We start from the raw sequence: 6,364 nt of genomic DNA, 5'->3' as shown, positions 1-6,364 counted from the left end.
CTAGAATTCACAGTCTCCCAATTTTTAGTATGGCAGATTAACCACTACCCCATATACAGAAATCTTCAAAGATACAACATTCATATCTAAAATATATGTTTTTGCTGATTTTAGCACTGAAGAGTTCTAATATAAAAAGGAAGATATAGCTACTCCTGCTCTGTTGATAGTATTGTTGTTTCTGAAGAGAATCTAACTTCTGACCAGAGCAGGAAATCTTCAGGTAAGTCTCTTTCCAGCCAAAAATGTTGTTATCAACATTTGCCAAAAGTAATAGAAGAACAGCCTCTCAAATCCAACTTGGGTTCTCTTCACAAAACACAGTGGACTATAAACTATGACTAACAAATTATAATATGCCTCAGTAAACACAAACCAACCAGAATCTGGCTTAATGGATCACTGGCTTCATATAACACTCTAAAACAGTGTTTCTCAGCCTCGGCAGCTTGAAGATGTGTGGACTTCACCTTCCAGAATGCTGGCTGGGGAATTCTGGGAGTTGAAGTCCACACATCTTCAAGTTACCAAGATTGAGAAACACCTAAAATATATTGGGGTTTATTTGGCTTTGACTCAGCCAATGTGATTTGTTAGTCATGGCTTATGTTTAGCATGTTGTGTGAACATAGCCTGACTTACAAAAATCCAAGCATGCAGGAAAAGTAGTGGGGAATGGTATTGCAAGAAGAATAAATATTCTTTTTAATAATATTCATGCAACAGTCACACACAGCATTTCTTGACATAATAACCAGCCCTGCATTCTGTGGCTTTGATTCCAGGATTTTCAGTGCTAGACTAGAAAACAGAGGCAAAAATGTTCAGCAAGTAAAAAAGTGTCTTTTCCCACAGACCAAATTATTGCAACCAGCCTAGAAGGTTTGTGCATGGTTTTGCAGGACAATGAGTCACCTCTGCACACCATTGCTTCCTTCACTCAGTCATTGCTTCAGTGCATTACTGTCATCTTATTCTTCTTCTTAAGATTATCAAAACAATGCACGATATTCACACTACCCTATAAAATAGGTTAGTCTAAGAGACAGTGAAGTAGCAAGATTCACAGGGAGAAAAGATCTGAAGCCAGTCTGCTGAAGCTCTATGCCATGCTGACAGTAATTCAAACGTTACATAATTTCCTCCATCAAGTTCCTTATTGCCCCTTCTCAAATGAAAGGGAGGGGTAGCTTACAGGAAGCACTGTTGCCCCTTTGAAGCAAAGACAGGTATGTGTATTCATAAGTCACCCGTTGGGGAAGATGGGCGGCATACAAGTTTAACAATAAATTAAATAAATAATTATTGCAATTAAACTGTACATTTCTATTCTTTTTCCATTTCACAGCAGCCCTGTGAGGTTGGTCCTTCATGATTTCAATCTACTTCTAACTGCTAGAATTTAGTACAGTAGCCACCAGAAACTCCTTCTTAGGGATGACACCATGGAATTGTACTATCTTCTCTAATTCTTTTGTCTTCTGCTTTCATGAGCTGATTAGATCTTCTCTGCTTGAGCTTTTTATTATCTCCCACAGGAGGTACAGCTGGCCCCCACTTAAAACAAGTATTAAAAAACAACTGAACTATGTCTTCTCTTGGCTTCTGCAGGCAACAGTTGCTCTGGACCAGACTGCCTCTTAAGGGAATCTTACAATTACTGTCCTTTATTACTGATTGATAACAACAATTTGGTAAAATAAAGATTCTTTTATTCTTTTTTTTAATACACTTTTGGGATGATGATGATGATGATGATGATGATGATGATGATGATGCTGCTGCTGCTGCTGCTGCTGCAAACTAATAACCATTTAGCCCATAATAAGCCAGACATGACTGTATGGATAATTGGCATTGCAGTAGCTGGAGATGGAAGAGTCAGTCGAAAGAACTAGAAAAAATAGGGAAATATAAAAACCTTCAATAAAGATCAAACAAATGTGGGAAAAAATAAGTCATGGTGGTGCTAATAGCGACTGGTACACTTAGTCCCATACCAAAATATCTGGAAAAGCACTTGGACACAATAGGAATAGATAGAATCTCGTCAGTTACAAAAAGTTGCATTATTTGGAACAGTGCATACATTACAATGATATCTTTAACTACCCTAGATCCTTGGGAACAACCCAATAGTCAAAAGTACCAAATCCAGTCAGCATTGGCTGGTAGCCTATGTAAATAACAACAACAACATTTAACTTTTTTTAGATCTTCTGCGTTCCCTTTTTAAACTTTGGAACTCATTTGCTCTCATTTTATCATTTGTTGCTATTATACAGCAGCTAAGAAAGATTAGTCATGTTTACAAAAAAGCAAGATATACACATTGAAAGCAAACGTTTTACAGGTAAGGCATTAAAACAAAGTTGCTCAATCAACCAGGTCCATATGGAGGCTTTGCATGTAACCGAACTGCATTGGGAAAATGAGGAGGCAGACTTGTGGTTTCTCCCTGGTGTGATCACGTGAGTTTTCACATCTTGCAGATACTGGAAAGGAAAAATACGAGGGTTCCCATATGCTTATCACTGAAAAACAAGTCTGACACCATAACCAGACAAGAAATCCTCATTTACTCTAGCAAACCTCTAGTTCTTAAGAAAGGTCACTGAGCAGAGCTTGACTCTTAGTGACTTCATGGGTTTCATGTTTCACTGAAACAATGTGGAAGTGGTTTGCCATTGGTTTCTTCCAAAATGTTTTCGTAAACTTCCCACCTAGCTTACGGCCTGGTATTTCCTGGTGGTCTCCCATCCAAGCACTAACTCTATCCCTTAGCATTTTTGCGATCAGCTGTGGCTGGCTGGGTGCTTACACAGCCACCAGTCTCTTATTCCTTCAGCCCCCCTCCCCACTTTCTCAGCAGGAGGCGAGGGATTCCTGCATCCAGAGATAAGTACAGCCTGTTCAAGGGACTCCCTCCTTCCCACATATCAGCCTCAAGAGGGGAGCTCACATGAACAACCAATCATGACTTGTGAAAGAATCAGAAAGACTTTTATCTCTTTAGACATCTTTCGCGGCTATCTGGGCTACCCTGCCTCCACCATCTGGAGTGGGAAAGGGCTCTTACTCAACAGGGAAAAAGAGAGCCCCCCCCCCCCCCGCAATCATTTGCTCTCCTGCAATACCTCCTCCTCCGCCTGGCAGCCAGAGACCCACAGCTGCCCTCTGCAACTTCCACCCGCTTGCAGTTTAGAAGGAAGACAGGCACATGGTAATACAATACAGCTAGCATTGCAGCCTGGGGGCACGTCTAACTGCCCCCAGGTTGCAGGAAGGAAAGGATTTAAGTTGCACACCTGGAGAGTATCAAGGAGCCCAGTTCTTATTTGAAGGACACTACTGTACATCCTCTGTAACAACACAAGGCCCCACATGGCAATTTTAAAACCTGGATTTAGTCCTCTGAACCATTCCGATGTCCAGGTTATGCTATTCAGTTGCAACATTTGCAAAGAGTAATTCTCTTTCTTCCCTCCACCACCACTGTAATACTTACATGTTTTCTACCTGTTTCTGCATGGTCTGCCTGCACGGGTTCACATTTTACCCTCCCTTAAATCATAACCCCAACACGACTGCAGGAATAAAGGGTATTTTTTTATTATTATTTGGCATTAAGCATTGTGATGTTGTAGAAAAGGATAAGATATATTTTAAAGGAAAAATAAATTGAGGATCAGTTTGGCTCTCCTTGTGACTTGAAATGCCTCTTAAAATCAAATGAAACAAAAATACAGCTCACGCTGGGGCGGTGTGCTACTACTCCATCAGCTGCCACTCTAAGGAGGATCATTTGCAAAGGGGCCTCACCCTGGGCTGTGGGATCCTGGTCTGACCCACCTGCATCACTGCCCGCTGCTCACAACCATCCTGTGAGATTACGGCCTTCTCCAGATGCCCTTGAGTAATCTAGCCAATCTACGCAAGGTTGTTGTGTAAATGCAGGGGAGGTTCATACAAGGTATGAAAGGAGGATAAAATAATAACATTACAGTTGGGGACATGCGGCTAAACTCAGTAAACAAAATTCAGTTGCTGGGTTGCATAGTATGCAATGCCTAAATAAATCTTATTATTAACTTGATGCGTTGTTCACCCAACGCACAATGACCCTGGTGAGCTTTCCCAGAATATCCAAAATGGCAGAACTGCTCATCCCAACTTTATCCTTGTCTTGGGTAGGACATGAACCCGGCCCCTGGATGCTGCGGTGAGGTTAGAGAAAATCACTGAGGTTAGAGGAAAAAATGGCGGACTTCAAGGAAATGCTGCTACTAAGCCAAGCTGAGAACATATTGATGGAATGGACCTCACATCATTAGCATTCATTCTATTCTGATATCACTCAATAATAGATAGGGTACGTCTATGGAAGATATGACCTTACCATTGCTAAATAGTTTTGCTAAATGGCTTTGCTAAAGAGACACCCGTGTTTGGAATGTAGCCACAGCATTACTCTAGTCCAAAGTTTTTCAACCTCAGCAACTCATGCTGGCTGGGGAATTCTGGGAGTTGAAGTCCACACATCTTAAAGCTACTGAGGTTGAGAAACACTGCTTTAATCCTACCCAGTACTGTAGCCACTTAGAAATATAGTAATTGCAAAATACTAGGGCAAAGTATAGGAATGAAGGACCAGCTGCGGCACCTTCTTCCAAAGCCTCTTCAAATTTCTAATCCAGATTTAGGACCTTAGAAGGACAATCTTATTCCAAGCTGGCTCCTCTTTGTGTACCATTGTTATCCAACCCATCCTTGATGTACTTGTATGATATTAGATGATTGTTATTCTCCCGCAATCTTGGCTCTTTTATGTTTTCATTTTTATTCGTGTTTCAGGGTTTTAAGATTGGTTACATTGTTTTAATGGTTGCTGTGCCTGTATACCCGAGTCATATTGCTAAATCAATCAGTCAATCAACCAACTAACTTAGAACCATTGTAGCTTAAGATGCTGCCTTCCTTGTTATATCTACTAGAGGTTTAAGCTTTTTTAAAAAGTATTTTAATATCATTTTGGAGGGGAAATGCAGGATATACATTTTTATATTTATTTCATTTATTCAAACATACATGTTCATTTCTCTCATGGCATAAGACCACGATCTACCTAAGTCAAGATAATTCCTGAGTTGGAATTTGAACCCATATCCATCTAACATTCTTTCGTAACTATTTCACTGCTTATACTTGCATTATTTTGGTCTCACTGTTTGTTGACACCTATCTGATCAGGGACTCCAGCTGGGTAAGAGGTATTAAATAAACGATCAGTGATCAGAAGTAATTTATGGGGTTTTTTTATCTTGTTCTGTGAATACATGAATTGGTGGTAGATAATGAGTTACTGGAATTACAGAGCATGACAAAGTCAACAAATGGAGTTAAAGGGACAATTAGGCATCATAGAACATAGCGTCTATATTGAATAAAAATTGTGATCTAGAAAACCAATTCAGACCTATATGCATTTGAAAAAAATGTTTTTGTAGCTACACTTTTCTTCAGAAGCAGAAATAAATTCATCTGAAAGAAAAGCATATCTCAGAATTTCAGTTAGGTAACTAAATTATTCAGGAAATTCAAACTGAATAAAACTAGATGTTCATTTTTTCTCATGCTAATGATTATTCTACTACAGCCCTGTTTTGCATAAAATGGTAGACAAGACCAAATGGAATTGGGTAGTTTGGGCTTCAATGTGTTGTGAGACCCAATGATCGTCTCAGTAAATTGTACAAATAGGCTATCACATTAAGCCATAAAATGGTAATTCGTTTGAGTAGCATGCTAGAGAAGCAATAGGAGCTGTGCTTTGTTAACTTGTATTTAGGATGCTGCACGAACACCAACCTTTGATCATCTAAACAGGTTGCCTTCAGTGGACCCCGCATCTTATTCAGGTATTTCCCTATTTCTTCAAAAATACAGGGAACTCTCAGGATTGGTCCTCAACCATTTTTTTTCCTCTTTGCATTACCTTTAATGCCCAGTTTGCTCCAAGTTGTTTTTAACTGCATCAGTAGTATACTCCATGATTTTGCTGCAAAATATGCATGCTTGGTTTATTCTTGCCTTGTATGATCATGCACGTGCACTCATAAATCTGATCACAGGCACTCTTTTACACTACTATCTGGTGCTGAATGAACGCTGATGTCACGAAAGACAAAACCCAAACAATAGGCAGTATCTGAGTGTGCAGGTGAGTATTACTGGGTTTATGAAACTGACACTTAAATGTTTGAACTGTTTGCTTCAACTGCTGAGTAAACAACCCTTTTTGTTTGGTCTCCTGAATCTGATGGCCCCTGTAATCATCTGAAACTATATAATAATTCTTCCACAA

The sequence above is a fragment of the Python bivittatus genome, unplaced genomic scaffold (genome assembly GCF_059951505.1).
Source record: "Python bivittatus isolate LINGU-HERP-01145 unplaced genomic scaffold, Pbiv_v1 ctg000410_np1212, whole genome shotgun sequence".
NCBI classification, from domain to species: Eukaryota; Metazoa; Chordata; class Lepidosauria; order Squamata; family Pythonidae; genus Python; species Python bivittatus.
The sequence above is the reverse complement of the archived record's forward strand: the minus strand, read 5'-3'. Positions refer to the sequence as shown.